This window comes from Pipistrellus kuhlii, unplaced genomic scaffold, assembly GCF_014108245.1.
Source record: "Pipistrellus kuhlii isolate mPipKuh1 unplaced genomic scaffold, mPipKuh1.p scaffold_m20_p_24, whole genome shotgun sequence".
Lineage (NCBI taxonomy): Eukaryota > Metazoa > Chordata > Mammalia > Chiroptera > Vespertilionidae > Pipistrellus > Pipistrellus kuhlii.
The window spans coordinates 9,105,206-9,120,863 of NW_023425523.1; positions in this window are offsets into that span (position 1 = coordinate 9,105,206).

Below are 15,658 nucleotides of genomic sequence, written 5' to 3' on the forward strand. Positions count from 1 at the left end.
TAGAGAAGTGAGCAAAGCTTTTAAAGGCAGGCATTAACGCCCCCCCCCCCCCGCCCCCAAAACCATTCGCTCAGCAGAGTTCAGAAAGACCCCCTGCATCATTCAGGTTACAGAGGTTGTCCACCCCCTTCTATGTACACGCATGTCCTTAAGAGCAGGTTAGGCCATGAAAACAAATCAGATGGCAGTGAAGCCAGGCTGGTTCGGAACAATCAGGAAAATGGGAGTGTTCCTCTAGGTAGATATGGAAGGGGCAGGGACATTTTCTTTTTGTGACTACATGGGTCAACCTGAGGTTTCTCCCAGGGGCATACACTCCTTGACGTGTGACCTGTGCTGATGGGGAAGAGTCTGGGGAAAGATTAAGCAGGATGGTTTAATGTCTGTGACCTGGGTGTTTACATTTATGTGATGGGGAGGAGAAAAAGAGGGTTAGGGAATTCCATGTAAAAATCTGGGAGTAATGGATGCATTTTCCTTCCACGGATTGCATCAAAGGGCTTTTCAGATTCTCCTCTGGTTACCCAAGTTTCTCGCTCCTTTAACTCTTAGGAATGGGTGGGGGGGTGGGCGGCATGTATGAGGCTATGTTCCAAGGCAATCCTTGAGTTTCCCAACCACAGGCTCCCACTTAGGGCCCTGGGCAGAGTCTGTAGGTGGCGAATCCAGTTCAGGTCTATTTCGGTCTGAAGCTCATTGACAAGGACCAAGCAGGAGACCCCACCCTACCCCCTGCAGGGGCCCCAAAGAGGATAATTATTCTGAAAAGTCTAGGGGTGATCTGGGAGGGGGGAGGGGAAGATGAGCTCACTGACCACCTGTGGGGTGGTGGGAGGGGCAAGATAGATAGCCAGAGCTAGCCTTATAGGAGGAAAACCAAGAAAGGAAGGACAGCACAGTGCTCACCTAAAACAGGCACTGAACTATCCTTTGGAATGTTTTCAAAGAAACCAGAAAGAATTCTATGGCTTAGGGACAAGAGTCTGGAGCCCTATTCCCTCCACATGACTGCCCTCGATTTGTATTTCTCTCCACACTAAACATCCCCCGAAATCCCACCACTGCTAACGCCTCAAGGTGAGCCACCAGACGCAGTGCTTTGGCAGTTTTGAGTGAGTAATTGAAAACAAAATTTAAAAGTAGTTGGCCAGCAGGCCATGTTAGGCTGCCCTTAAACACGTGGGCAGGGAGCTTGGGAATTACAATGAATTCACCCTGACTGGGCAGGTATAAAACATTACGAGGACTATGGTGTGGGAGGAAACCATAGACTCCAAGACAAGCAGAGCCCAGCAGCCAGGTCCCAGTCAGCTCTACACTGTGACCTTAGGTAAGTCACTTAATGGCTTGTGCCTCGGTTTCCCTGTCGGCAGGGTGAATGAGCCCTAAATACTTTACAAGCAAGCAAAGCAGGCAAGATATGGATGGGAGGCTGGACAGACCCAGGACCTTATTATTGTGATTGAATCTTCCAGGAATGGGAGGCCAAGTACCCACTTTTCACTTCTCTTCCCAAACTGGCGCCCAGTTATGGGTGGCTTAGCGGTCCTGGAACCTTCAGGTGGGCGTGAGAGGGAGCCAATTTCTGGAAACATCTGCCCAGTGCCAGCTCCGCAGCGATGGCACCGGCCCACTTTTGTCGATGGCATTTCCAGTCGCGGGGAGCTGCGGGTCCGTGAGCCGTTGACTATTCAGCTACCCCCTCACACTTTTCAAAAATAAAAGTCCGTGGGGGCAAAAGGGTCATTAATGATGTTTTTTTGTTTTCACGAAATAAAATCTTTTGTTTTTGTTTTAAACCAGCAGCGTGCCCTCCTCTCGGTCCTTCCAGATGTTTGCAATAAAATCGCAGGTTTTGCCTTTGGGACTGGAAATAAAATTTAACGGCCTTCACTCTGTAATTATTCTCTTAGCTCGCCCTTCATAAATTTATCTGCTTTCTATCGACGTTGGGGTAGGGGGCAGCGAAAGGGGAGAAAGCCCCAATTTTATATTTGCGACTATAAAAAAGCGCCACCCGGTTTCCTCGCCTTCGGCGGGCCGCCGCCGTGTAACGGGGAGAGCCTGGCCAGCGGGCAGCAACATTGCGCTATTGTTCGCCAGCTCGGGTCTGCGCAGGAGCTGGGCCCTCCACAAAGGGGGCCTGTGCGCCGGGAGGCGAGGAAATCCTGTTCCCCCGGCCCCTCGGCGCTCTCCCCGGGGCAAATCTCGCCACTGGGCAGCCTGATCTTGGCCTTCAGTGTCCGCCTGCCCTGCTGGGAGCCAGCTCCAGCCCTGCCAGTCCCGCCCTGTGCCAGCTTTCGCCGGAAGCGAAACCTCCAGCCTGCGCTGAGCCCACTGAGTGCGAGGGGGGAGCCTGGCTCTGGGCACCCAGATGCTATGCAAAGGTCGCCCTGGGCTCCAGGCAAGGGGCATTCCAGGAAGGCCCTCCCTCCGCCCCTCTCCGCCAGCTGGAGGGCTGGACTGGAGAGTGACATCCACACCCTCAGGAACTGAGGTTGCCTGGCAGTCCTAGGCAACTCAACCCAAAGTCGACTTTGGAAGCCACTGGAGTGCCCACCTCCCAAAATAAATGTGCGTACATCGGTAACTACCATGTACTTGTAGAGTAAGCATATAAGCACAGGGTTCAACATGTATTTCCCCCGACTGCACAAAGCCATGGTTCTATCCAGCCAGCTGCACACCCGCGCATAAACACACCATGTACAGCTACACTTGTGTACACACACACGCCTTTCTAGAAACAAGCATGCACAGAGAAACAACACATTCCTGGGTGCACACAGGCATAGGGGAAACATCCTGGCCACACACTTAACCTGCCCAGAGTCTGCAGAAATGTACACGAATGAGTCACAGCCTGCTTCCTATCTCCCTGACTCCACAGCTCCCTCGGGGTTCGCCCTGGCCCCTGACACTTAATCCATGTGGCTGTCCCCCAACCTCCTCTCCTTCGTCTGCACTGAGCTTACCTGTGAGGTGACAAAAGTATCCTAGGTGACAAAATAAGGGAAACATGCTATATCCCCATCTTTGAGACCTCACCCCTTGGGAGAGCCATCCAGTGCTTGAGGGAGACTCAGCAGGGACCAACAGGCTGGACAGCGAGAGATCCTGGCAGCGAGCAGGAGCAGCAAGCAAGGGTTGTCCTCCTTTTGTTTTTAAGCACATGGAGCCCCTTCCGCCCTCCAGCCAGCAGGCTGCCAGCCAGAAAGCCAAATCCCTGGAGCCAGACTTCTCCTAGGCAGAGCACTCTATTCAGTTCCTTTGACACCCGGAGTACCCTAAACAGCGACTCCATCTCCCCTTCCCGCCAGGTCTGCAGGTGCTTGATTAAGCAAGGTTAAGAGTTCCCTTTGGTTCTGAGAGAAAGGATTATCTAAGGATTCTGGGGGTCAAGGAGGAGGAAGAGCTAGACCTCAGAGTCTAACACAGCCAGCTGGCACCTGAACAGGGTACCTGACGTTCAGGGGAGGGGGCTGGGAGGCAGGTGAGAGGGCACTGCTGGTGGGGAGCGGGGAGGGAGGAGCCACGAGGACCACCAGCTAAAGTCAATGGTTTGAGGCACAGGGCCTTGGTGGGATGACTTTTTCCTTTTCCTTTTTTTTTTTTTTTTTTTTTTTTGCCAGAAATGTTTAGATTTCACTTGTCACTAATAAAAATCAGCCACCCAGGAGCAAAATGCCCTTGGCAGAACTGTGCCAGTTGGCCCAGCCCGGAGCCGTTCCCTGCAAACGAGCATGAGTAGGTTTTTACAGCCTTCTTACGGATCAATCGCTCCCTCTCCGCGAGTGGAAACGAATTGTCCGTTATACAAGGAGAGTGGAAACCACGGACCCGCTCCAGGGAGGGCCTTCTGAATAAACCCTCGGTGTGTGGAGGTCAGGGGAGCTGGCCACTTGCCCTTGGACTAGGGAGGGAGGAGCTGGCAAGAGGCAGGTGAGCTAGTTCGTGGGAGGTTTTTGGTTAGTTTTGGTCCGTGATTCACAGTCCACCTTCCTGACCCTTAGGCAAAACCAAATCAAAGAAGGGAGTGTAAAAAAGAACCCAGAACTCTTGGGTGAAGTGTGTGGTGTAGCCAGTGACACCAAAACTAATGGGGTAGGAAGATTACTAACGTGGGGAGCCCCATATGGCTGGACAAATGAGCCCTCGAAATTGATTTTTATATATTAAAAAGCCATTATATAATATATATAATATATGTATGTATATATATATATATATCAGCTGTGTGTATATATATATATATATATATATATATATATATATATATCAGCTTTATATCTTGACGGGGCTTTTCAGAGCAGAGACATATGCTGGGTTTCTGTGGAGAAGCCCACGTCTCCGGAGCTGCAGGGCCTGCTGCTGCGGAAGAGGGGGGGAGGGGGCAGCCCCACACTGGTCTCGCTCAAACAGCTGCAGGAGGCATTGCGCTCTGGCCCACAGCCAGGCACCCCAGAAAGCTAGGGGCGAGGAAAGCTCTCTCTCCCTAATCAGGAAAAATACTCACTTAACTTCACATACTTCCCAAGGTCTTCACAGGACAGTCAACAACTCCAGGCAAAGGAAGGCGATCCCTGGGCAGAACAATGCGTGAATCCCCATCCTCCTAATTCTCGGCGGTATCTGAGGCGCACCACCCTGGGCTGGAACTGCACCTCGGACAGATGCCCCCAATATTTGCCTTCACTGGAAATGAGAACTTTTGACCATCTCAAAAGACTGCAGAAGGCGGTCCTATCCAGAGGCCCCTGCTTCCAGGAGGATGAGAGAGAGAGAGAGAGAGAGAGAGAGAGAGAGAGAGAGAGAGAGAGAGAGAGAGAGAGAGAGAGAGAGAGAGAAAGAGGGAGGAGGAGAAGCGTTTCTTTTCACAACCTTCCTCTCCTGCCACCAAGGACCATTCTGTGTGTCTGTCGTTTTGGTTGGCACCACTCACGAGAAGTGAATATTGTTAAGCCTATACTCTGTGCCAGGCCCCGTGCCGAGTGCTTTATATAGCCTAACTCATCGCCCCCCCTCCCCACTGCACGTTCTATGAACCTAGAACCAGTGCTAACCAGCCCGTTTACACAGGAGGACACGGAGGTAAAGAGGGGTTGTGTAACTTGGTGTGGGTCTCACAGCTCTTATTGCAGCTCATCTAGCTCGAGAGCCAGAATCCTTCATCCCTTCGCCTCCTGTCGCTCTAGGCGCAAACCCACTCTCTGTGCCTGCAAGTGCCTGGCAGAGGGGCTGGCGCTGGGGAAAGGGCCCTGAGGGAGTTGGCTACTCGGGAGTGGGGGGGGGGGGGAACAGTTTGCCCCATCTAAAACGCACACACCTCGGAGGCCTTCCCAGCTGAGGTGCAGCGTCTTTGCAGGGTCCCAAGGTCTTTCCTCAGGGCAGGTGTGGCCTGGGGCTCAGCAGGGAAGGTGGGAAGCTGCCAGCCCCACTGGTTGCTTCTGGGGAGGGAACTGTCAACTAAGATCAAGGCGCAAAACTCCGCTGGGCTCCAGTGGCTCCGACACCACCGCCAGCCTGGGCCCTCCCTCTAGGCTTGGGCTGCTCCGTTGTAAAGCGCGGTTTTTCCGGGGCTCTGAACCACTATTGATTCAACCGCCAATCTATTCCAGAATGTTTCCTGTTCTCTCTCCACCCCGACCCTCCCTAAGCTGCCAGTCCTCCACACAACACGTGCGGGTTGGCAACTGAGCGATTCCATCCAGGTGGGTTGGCAGCCCCTGTCCTTCTCCAGTGGTTTTTGCCCTCGAGGTCATGGAAGGTAGTGAGGTGCAGGCCATTTCCCCCCTCAGACCTGGAGCTTCTGGGGGCAGGGTGTGTCCATCAGGGCCCTCTCCCTGCACCCCCTGATGCCTGCCCCACCCCCCCAGGGCCCTCCCCTGTCTTTACACTGCGTTTCCCTCTCGCCTCCTTCACCCACACACAGTCACTCACAGGGCTGGGTTCCCAGGTCCTTCCTCTTGTCATCCCTGGTTCTACAGCTCGGATCCATGTGACATGTCACAAAAAACACCGACTTCTACCCGTGGCTCATTTACTTTTATTCCTCAGAAGAGCTGAGGATTCCAAACTCAGATTTGTTGCAAAAGAGGGGGAAACGCTCAGGTCCCGGGGAAGGGAGAACTCGGAGCATCTAAGAAAAACCTCGGCCTGGTGTGTATGTGAGGGGCGAGGGCTTTGGGGCTTAATTTGGTGGGAAGAGGGTGTAAAGCAGAGGCATCCAAGAAGAGCTTATATCAAAGCCCCAGACCGGCCTGGGAACTGGGGCTGCACAGAGACACAGACTTGTCATCCGTGTGGTGTCCCCATTTCTTAGAGGTGCATCTGGGCAGCGATGCCCAGAGTCCTACACCACCTTCAGGCTCTGAGAAGCTCAAGCTGAGTTTGGTCCTGTCTCCTGTAGGTTGGCTGCAGCCTCCTCCCTTCGCCCAGGTCGCAGGCCTAGCTCAGCCCTCCGCCCCCCCCCCTCCCCAAGGCTGGCCTGGGAGTAGGGGCTGCAGGGCTAAGAGAGCTGAGAGACCCTGAAAGAGATAGAATGCAAGAAGACCTTCCCGCCTCCCTCTCCTTCTCCCCATTTTGGTGTCTCAGTGGAATGCTGCCAGCCTCTCTTCTGAGGCTCTTTCTCCCTGATGGCAAAGCCAGTCTCACTGGCAGACTTACTGCGTGCAAACACCACAGTAAACTGTGAGTAAGCACTACCTTAACGCCTGCCCGGGGTGCTGCCCCAGGCTGGAGAGCCCACGCCCCTCCCCCTCGGTGCCACAGATGCATTTTTTCACCCAGCCGCTGACACGTCTTCTCTCCTACCTGCCCAGGACATCGCCCACTGTCTTTCCATCTCCTTTTCCTGACTCACGTGTTACAGTGGGAAGTTGAGCTCACAAGTGTCTTTTGGGGAAGGCTGCGGGGAGAGGTGAGTGAGAGGTGGTGTCAGGCAAAGAAGAGGGAAGGGTGTACCTTCAAGACACTGAGCCCCTCTCCATCCAGACTGGTGACAGTAAGGACGAGGGAAACAGAAGAGGGAAAGGAAGGGAGGAAGAAAAAGACATAGCTTAAGGAAGAAGTAGAGAAGAGAAAGGGAAAACTAAAAAAACAGAAAAGAAAACCAAGAGAAAGAAAAGGAGAAGAAAAGAGGCTAGGGCTGTTCCAATTCCTGAAACCCAGCCCCACTCCTGCCTGGTCTGGGTGTAAAATCGTGGCCCCCACTCTGAGCCATCTTCCCACAGCGGGATTGGGGGGAGTCAGAGCGGAGGTTTAGGGAGGAGGCCTGGAATGGGTCTTCTGAGCACGGCAGAGCCCTGCGGCCCACCGCCTAGGCTGCAGCCCTCAGCTAAGGGTTCCTGGCGCAAACCAAACTCCCGCAGAGAGAGACCCGTGGCCTCCACGGACCACCTGCAGACTGCACACCCAAGGGCAGGGATGGGACGTCTCCTGCACCACTGGCTCCAGCACTGAGGCGTTGGGTAGGACCCCGGGTCTGGGGAGGGGAAAGGGAAAAGTTTCCGTTAGAAAACAGAAAAAACAAAACAGACAAACAAAAAAACATGGTTCTGAGGAGAAAGGCTCCGCTCAGGCCCCGGTGCCCGGTGCCCGGGCAAAGGAGGGAGGGCCTCCCGGCTGGGTGGGAGGGTGGGAGGAGCTGGTGGAAAGTCTGCAGTTCGGCGCTTTAGGAGGTTAATATTCTCCCAAATTTTAATCCAATTTGAGGCTATTAGTCCAAATAGCGGGAAAGGTTACCCGTGCGCTTTATTTCAATAAATCCCCTGGCTGCAAAGACCGATGGGAACGGGTGGGCATAGCCCTCCCCCACCAAGTCCGCAGCTGCCCTCTCCCCGTTCCTGGAGGGGAGTGGGGGGATGTGGCGGGTTCTCTTGTAGGAGGGAGGTGGTTTTTCTCTCTGAGCTCCTCCTCCCCTGTCTTCCAACTCAGTTCACTGGACTTAGAGCCTCAGTCTTAGCTTTTCCTCCTGCAACATCCCCCCCCCCCCACACACACACACACAGACACACCCCTCTCCCAGCCTCTCTCGGCCAGGCACAGTAATGCCCAGCTTCCTGCCTGGGGGGAATCACAGGGACGGTCCGCCCGCCCCGGGAGGGAAGCACAAGCCTAGCGAAGAGGAATGCACCACCGCAAACCCGGGCGAACAGATGTGCCCGGCGCCCCTCCGGCCCACCCTGGGTCCGGCCCCGAAAGCTGCTCCTCAGCCCTGTGTCCGCGGAATTACATTATTTTCTCCCCGGCCCCAATCATCGTTTTACAGAAAAAAAAAATTTTTTTAAGAAATATAAATTGCTGCTTTGTAAGATCAAAGTGCCGCTTTCTGGTGCATCTGGCTGAGCGGGAGATGGGGGGAGGGAGGGGAAGAGTGGTGCAGTCACAGTTCCCCGACTTCAAAGTGTTCTCCAGAGCGGGTTTTAGCCGGTGCATTGTAATTCTCTCTCCCTTCGGCTTCGCAGGGGGCGGGGGGGGGGGGGATCCCCGGTGCGCGCGCGCGGAGAGCCCCGGCCTCGGCCCCCCGTGCCCGCGCCCGAGGCCCGGCGGAGACCTGGCTGCGGACGGTCCTGGGGGTGGGGCGGGGTGGGGCGTGGTGAGGGTGGCTAATCCAGCACCGTCCAGTCCCCAAATTCCCAAATAACCCGCGGAGACGCCGCCGAGTCGCCGCGCTCTTACTCAAGCGCCTGCCCGAGGCGCCTCGCCGGCCTCCCCGCGCCGCCCGGGCGGCCAGGTCACTGTGCTCCGCCCGCGGCCCGCGCACCGGGCGAGGATGCGGCTTCTTCGGGGGACCCGGGTCAGGCCCAGGCCTCCCGGGCGCCGGGCAGCGAGGCTCTGGAGGGCGGGTTTGGGTCTGGGTCTGGGTGGCAGCCCGCCGGCGGCCCCTCGGCCCCTGCGCGCTCCATCGAGCAAAGTGGAGGGCAGAGAGCTCGGAGAGGGGCCGGGGCGCCGGCGCCCGCAGCCGCGAGGGGAGCGCCGCTCGCTCGTAAGGTTTCGAGGTTTGGCGGCCACAGACGTGAAGCCGGGGTGGGCCGAGGCCCGGGGAGGGCGGCCGCCCGGCACCCCGCGGGCCGGCTGTCACGGAGCCCGGCGGCCGAGGACCGCCACGGGGAGGGGGTGAAGCCCGAAGGCCGGCTGCTCCCAGGCCGCGGCGGCATTTCTTCTCCTGGAAAGACCCAGTGCTCACGTTGTCAGGCCGCTTCCATTGCCCTTGGTCTGAGTTGTCCCCAGTGGCCGCTCCTGATGGTTTGAACCTCAGAGTTCCCTGCCCGGGCGGGAAGGGTTAACGGACGGAGCGCGCCTGTTTCCTGCCCCGATCCCGCGTTCTCCCAGCCCCCCTCCCCCACAGGACGCTCCCCGGGGGGCTGGCACCCCGGATCCCAACAGTGTGATGACTCTCATTTCTAGAGGAGAAAACCGAGATCCTAAAGCGTCAGCGACTGGTCCCGGGTTCCAGAGCAGCACGGTTAGGGCCCTTTACCCAAGTCACCCGCACATCTGTGTGCTCCCCGCTCCCTTGGGGGTGTCCCGCCCTCCTCGCTCGCCCTCCTCCCGCGACGCCCGGGGTCACGGCCCGGCAGCCGGAGCGGGCGCGGCGCCCTGGAGGCGCGGGCATCTCACCTCGGCCCGGCAGGTGCAGAGGCGGCGGGCGCGGCGGGCGCGGGTCGTCTGGCGGCCGAAGGGCAGGAGCGGGCTGGCCGCCGCTTTCTGCTGCCCGGCCGGCGGCGGAGGGGGCAGAGAAAGGGGGGAGCAGGGCTGGGGAAGCCGCCGTCAGCGGGTCCGGGCCCCGCCTCCCCAACACAAGGTCCAGGAAACCTCCGAACTTTCCATTGTTTGAGGAGCTTCCCTAAACAAACCTTCCCGATCCTGGCGGGGCTGCGGGGAAGAGCGGATAACGGGGTGAGGGACGAGAGTGGGCCCTCCTGGACCGCCCTCTCCCGAGGAGCCCAGCGACTCCGGGAGCTCAGAGTGCAGAGCCCCGCGCTCTGAGACTTCGGATCCAGGCCCTGGGAGAGGGCGGTCCAGGCCTGGCATCGTGGGGTCCGGGTGGCACGGGGGCGGGAGTAAGGCAGCTGCGGGCTCTTGGGAGAATGTGAGTTTCTTGGAAGACCTGGTGCCAGACGACCCGCACCAGGCGCCAGGTTTCCTAGTATTTGTCGCGATCCCCACCCTGCAGCGGGGGTTGGTGGTAAAGCCTTTCCCTTCCTCGTCCCCAGACACTTGCTTTCCTAGGGCTGCAAATTTCCTGCACCCCACTTTGCCCAGGCCCGCTCCTCCCTACAGGGCCCTTCACCCCACCCCAACCTTAGAAAGGATTCTGGAGTCTCTGACCCAGCATCTTCTCTTCTCACCACATTGGGTAAAGCAACCGGGTGAGGCATGGACCCGACTCACTGGGGGAATGGAGTCTGAAGAAGCCATGAGCTAACCTTGCACAAGTCTCTTGATTACCAGGCCGCCATTTCTCATGCAGTGAACTAGGGTGTTTGGGGCAGCCCATAGGAGCCTTATGGTTCATGGGACGGGTCCTCTGCACCCATTTGGAGCACATCCTACTCATATGAGCATCTGCACTGGAGTCCCGCCACGTGAGCCCCTGAACACCAGCACACAGACCCACACCTTCCTGTCCCTCTCGCTACTTCTCCTTGCCCGACTGGTTTCTGCTGGGTGATTAACGACCCCAGATAGTGTAAGGAATTCAGCTTCTCAAGCTCAGCATTTTCAATTCCTTAATTTGCCCCTCGGTGATCGTTAGCAATCACGGCTGTAGATCACAGGGGGGCGGGTTAGGTAGAGTGAACAGCTGATTCAACACTGTGGCCTTGAGACTTGGTTTCATTTTTTTAAGGCGATTCGGAGAGCAGCCCCCGGAGAACTTAAAGAAGGCGTCAGTCAGCAGGCTGCGGAGGTCCCTGCATTAGACCAGCCTTGGGCTTGTCACCACTATCATTCTTTATAAAGTGTAAAGCGCTAACAAATCACAGAGCTCCCCTGGGCCTGAGTCTCTGAGGTAGGGTGAGAAAACAGAGGGTCTCTGATGGGTGTCCTGTCCCCAGTCCAAGGCCTCACGAGGAGAATGGTGCTCGAGGTCAAGAGCTGCCCAGAGGAAACCGGTTTGACATTGGCAGTTCAGGTTAGACTCCCCTCCACCTCAGAGGTGTTTGCTTCCCTCCCCTGCCCCCCCTCCACACACCTGACTCAGAGTTCTGATCACAATTCATCTTGTTTAAAGAGGGGGTATTGGCCCTTCCAGGGCTGGGGGTCTGGAGAGTGGGGTCTGAAACTTCCCAGGTCACCCCAAAGGTTCTTTGGCAGCTTTGGTTTTAGTGGAGCTTTTAAAGCGCCTTTCCTGCCCCTGCCCCTGCCCCTCCTTCCTGGTGAGCAAGCAGCTGCCCTGGGGGGTGAAAGCCATAGAGACACCCCTCTTCATGGACCTGTGGACTCCCAGATGGGAGGCGGAGTGTGAGGAGTAGAGATGGGAGATGAAGAAGGGGAGGACAGAGGGCAAGGGAGAAGGAAAAGTCCCCGTTCTGGTTTTCCTGGGTTGTTGCCGGGCAGACTCTGTTCGGAGGAATTAGTGGCAGGTGGGCTGCTCCGTCCATATTGCTGTCCCTCAGAAAGCTCTGGGGCGGCGGGAGGAGCAGGGTGTCAGCGTCCTCTAGGTGGCAGCAGGCTGGCTGGGGCACAGGAGAGGGTCCTCCAAGCCCTTCAAAGGGATGAGGACTCGGGGACCCACTGGATGGCAAGAGTGAGCCCCACTGAGCTCCAAGGTCCTGGCACTGGACTCTCTTCTTGGAGGTTTATCATTCCCGAAGTCAGACTCTGTTGAGATAAAATACATTGTTGTTTTTTTTGTGTTTTTTTTTTTTTTTTTTTTTTTTTTTTTTTTTTTTTTTTTTTTTTTGTAAAAGAAAACGTCAGCTAGATTGGCTTCTGGCCTTCCCGGAATGGGCAGTCCTCAAGCTTTCCTGAGAACCGTAGCCACTCCGTGCAAATGCTGACCAATGCGTGTCCCTTAGCAGGGGCGACCTGCCTGTCTGCAGGTGTGTGCTAGCTACTGGAGCCCAAGCAGCGCACCACCTGAGAGAATGTGAAGGAAGGGGGAGGGCGCAGGGGGAAACCAGCAGAAGAACCTTTATAGAAACACGAGTGTGTTCTGGGAGGGAAGGAAGGACAGCACCAAAGTAATGCGTTTGCTTCTCCTTGCTGGCTGACAGGCTTTGGCAGGGGTTGGATATGTTTGCCAACTACCCTGTTTCCCCGAAAATAAGACAGTGTCTTATATTAATTTTTTCTCCCAAAGTTGCGCTAGGTCTTATTTTCAGGGGATGTCTTATCTTTCCATGCGCTAGGTCTTATTTTCGGAGGATGTCTTATTTTCGGGGAAACACGGTAGTTGCAGAGACCTGCACCTCAGGCAGGGACGTGGGGGAGGAGGCTGTGCAGGAGAGCTTGAAGGCAAAAGGGACAGATACCAAGAAAGTTCCCCTGTACTCTGGGCACACAGTTTTTTGTCACATATATCTGACACATGCATGTACCAGCTTATTTAGTGAGAGAGAAAAACTTGCCTTGGACAGAATAAATATACACACGAGTTCATTCATTCTCTCAACAAATAATCACCGAATGTCCACCACATGTAGGGCATATTACCAAGCTCTCCTTTGTAAAAGAAAACAAACGTGTGTGTGTGTGTGTGTGTGTGTGTGTGTGGGTGTGGGTGTGTGTGTGTGTGTGAGAGAGAGAGAGAGAGAGAGAGTACAGATTCATCCAGTACACTCAGATTTGGCTTCATGGCAGATTTGTGGGACTTTGGGCTTAGAACAGTCAGAGTGGTGGTGCTTAGACTTCAGGATAGGTACACATTTTGGGTCATGGCCAGAGGTGGTCACGAGTCTGCAGGAGTTCACACTTTTCCTCGGAAGTGGACAGCCTTGAGCTACCAAGTCCCGTCCTATTACCTTAAGGGAAATGCTGAGAAGCAGAGGATGCTAAATCCCTTTTAAACAATACTTTTCCCAAAGCCTGTTCCCCTTCCAGGGGCTTTCTAAGAAGTTTGGGAATCACAAACCCCGAGACCAAAGGATTTCCTCTCAGTGCATCTGGCACAGAAGAGAAATTGATTCAGGGCGATTTCCACAGGTGCGCACTTCACTATCATGCTCACACAGACACGTATGCACAGATCCCACGCGTTACTATACAAATTTATTTACAAATTAAGTGTACCTACAAAAAAGTAGAATGGGAGGAGGGGTATTAAGACACTCTATAGGTAGACTCAAAGCATCACTCAGCTTTTTTAAAAGTAATTTTCATGTGCCCTTACCTACCCATCTGCTTCATCAGTGCGTACCCAGCCCCGCAGGCACTGCCCGGATGTGTGTGTGTCATCCCGTGGCCTGTGGCTTCCTGGCATAGCTGGTTGCAATCAGATCTATACCCGCTGCTATCAATGCTCAGACCCTCTGAGACTTGCTCAGCAGCCTTGGTGTGGGCATTTGCATGTACAGGAATGTTCCTGGGCAGTGACTTCGAATTCTAAGATCCAGGCCAAGCAGAGCGGTACCAATATAGGGGTTCCGTCTGATAAGTGCCTTGGAGGTTATAATTGGAGGGGGGATGATAAAGCGATGGAGAGGAAGGTACAATGACCCCAAAGAGAGGAGCTGCAGTGGAAAACAACGCCACTGTCAGGATGGGGCAAAAGCAGGGGTGGGGCTGATCGCCAGCGGTCTCCGCCAGACTCGGTGGTGGTGGCTGCTGCGGCCGGTGCTCAAGCACACCCCGCTGACGGCCCAGGCGGGTAAATTCTCCCAGTGCAAAGGCGCATAAGACAGAGCCTTTCCTTTATGTTCCTGACGGCGCAGCTGCACAGGACCCCCTGAGGCGCTTCCCCCGGCTGCGCCGCTGGCAAGCTGAAACATTTTCACTTTCACCTTGAACAAGGGACGCAAAAACGGCTTTTCCTTTTCGGAATTTCGTGCTTAGGTTCCCATCATTCCCTTGAAAATGTAGCCTCGGCCCGGAACGCCTACAGTCATTCCCACTGCACCTGCCCAGGTGAGACAGCGCCCGCCGCGCTGAGCCGGGGGAACGGAGCCCGGCCGCCGGCCGCTCGGGCGCGGGAAGCGGGCGGTGCCGGGCGGCCCCATCGCGGCTCCGCGCGCAGGAGTGTGGCCTCTTCCCCGGGCTCCGGGCTCGGTCCCCAACCAGCGAGCGAGGTTCCCGTGTCCGGACATTCGGGGGCCAGGCCAGCGGCGGCGCCCGCCTTTGTCCCAGGCGGGACACGGCCGCGGAGCTCGCGTGGAGCTGCAAGGAGGGGGTGGGAGTTTTTTTAAAAAAGGACCTCGCGCCCGAGCTGGGGCCCGGACCCCCTAGGAAGCCGGCCCTGCATCCAAAGGCGCCTCCCGGGCCGCGGACTTCGAATGAGACGTTTCCCGCGAATTCGCACGTTTGCGGACACGGAGAGCCTTCCACGTGGGCTTCCCGGCGCCTGGTGCCCTCCGCGATGTTTACAGGCGAAGTCCACTCCCCAGGCACTCCCCCCCCAATTCCCACGAGGGCGTGGACCGCAGCCCGGAGGGGGCACGGCGGCCGCGGTCATTTCCAGGGGCTCCGAGGTGAAGGGCAGAGGCTGCCACCCGCGCTGAGCCAGGTACTGTCCTCTTCTCCATCGTCTTGGAGAGAGAAAAAAATGCCGTTTTGAGCGATCTCTCCCTCTTTTTCAATAAGGGCCTGCCCCAAGGACACAGCTTCCGGAGAAATGGGCCCCCGCGCGGAATTCCGTGAACTTGGCCTTGCGCTCCAACCGGCCAGTTCGCAAGGGCATCCTGGCGCGGGCCCTGGGCTGGTGGTGAAAGCTGATGCCGAGCCCTCCAAACGCATATTTGTCCCAAGTCTTGTCCCCACCCTCCACAATTGACGTTCCCCTCCCCCCACGCGGGAAACAGCCACCCCCTAACTTGTGAGGGCGCCCCTTCCTGCTTGGCGGCCCGTGGGGAAGGGGGAAGCCTTGGGGAAGTCACCCCTCCTCAGCCCGAGAGTCCCCCGATGCTGTGCGGAGCGCGCGCTCGGTGTTCTTGGGTTTGCTTTCCACTCTGCGCTCCACGTCCGGCTGCATGCGCGCTCAGCCTGCTCTCCGGCTGCCCGGCACACGTGCACAAGAGCGGACGCATTGCAACCTAAGGACGTATGCACGCTAAGGATGTATGCTAATTAAGGACGTGTGCACACTTAGGGCGTATGCTCACTAAGGACGTATGCACGCTAAGAACCTGTGCACACTTAGGACATATGCACACTAAGGACCTAAGGACGTGTGCACACTAAGGACGTATGCTCACGAAGGACATATGCTCACTAAGAACGTGTGCACCCTAAAGACGTGTGCCCACTAAGGACGTGTGCCCACTAAGGACGTGTGCCCACTAAGGACGTGTGCTCACTAAGGCATTGCACACTAAGGACGCATTGCACACTAAGGACGCATTGCACACTAAGGATGTATGCATATGAAGGACGTATGCACACGAAGGACGTATGCACACGAAGGAATGAGACCTTCCAGACCCAGCGCTTCCGCCCATGGATGCTGGAAGGCCGCGGTAGCTTCTATTTCACGGACCTGATCCGATCGCACACGAAGGTC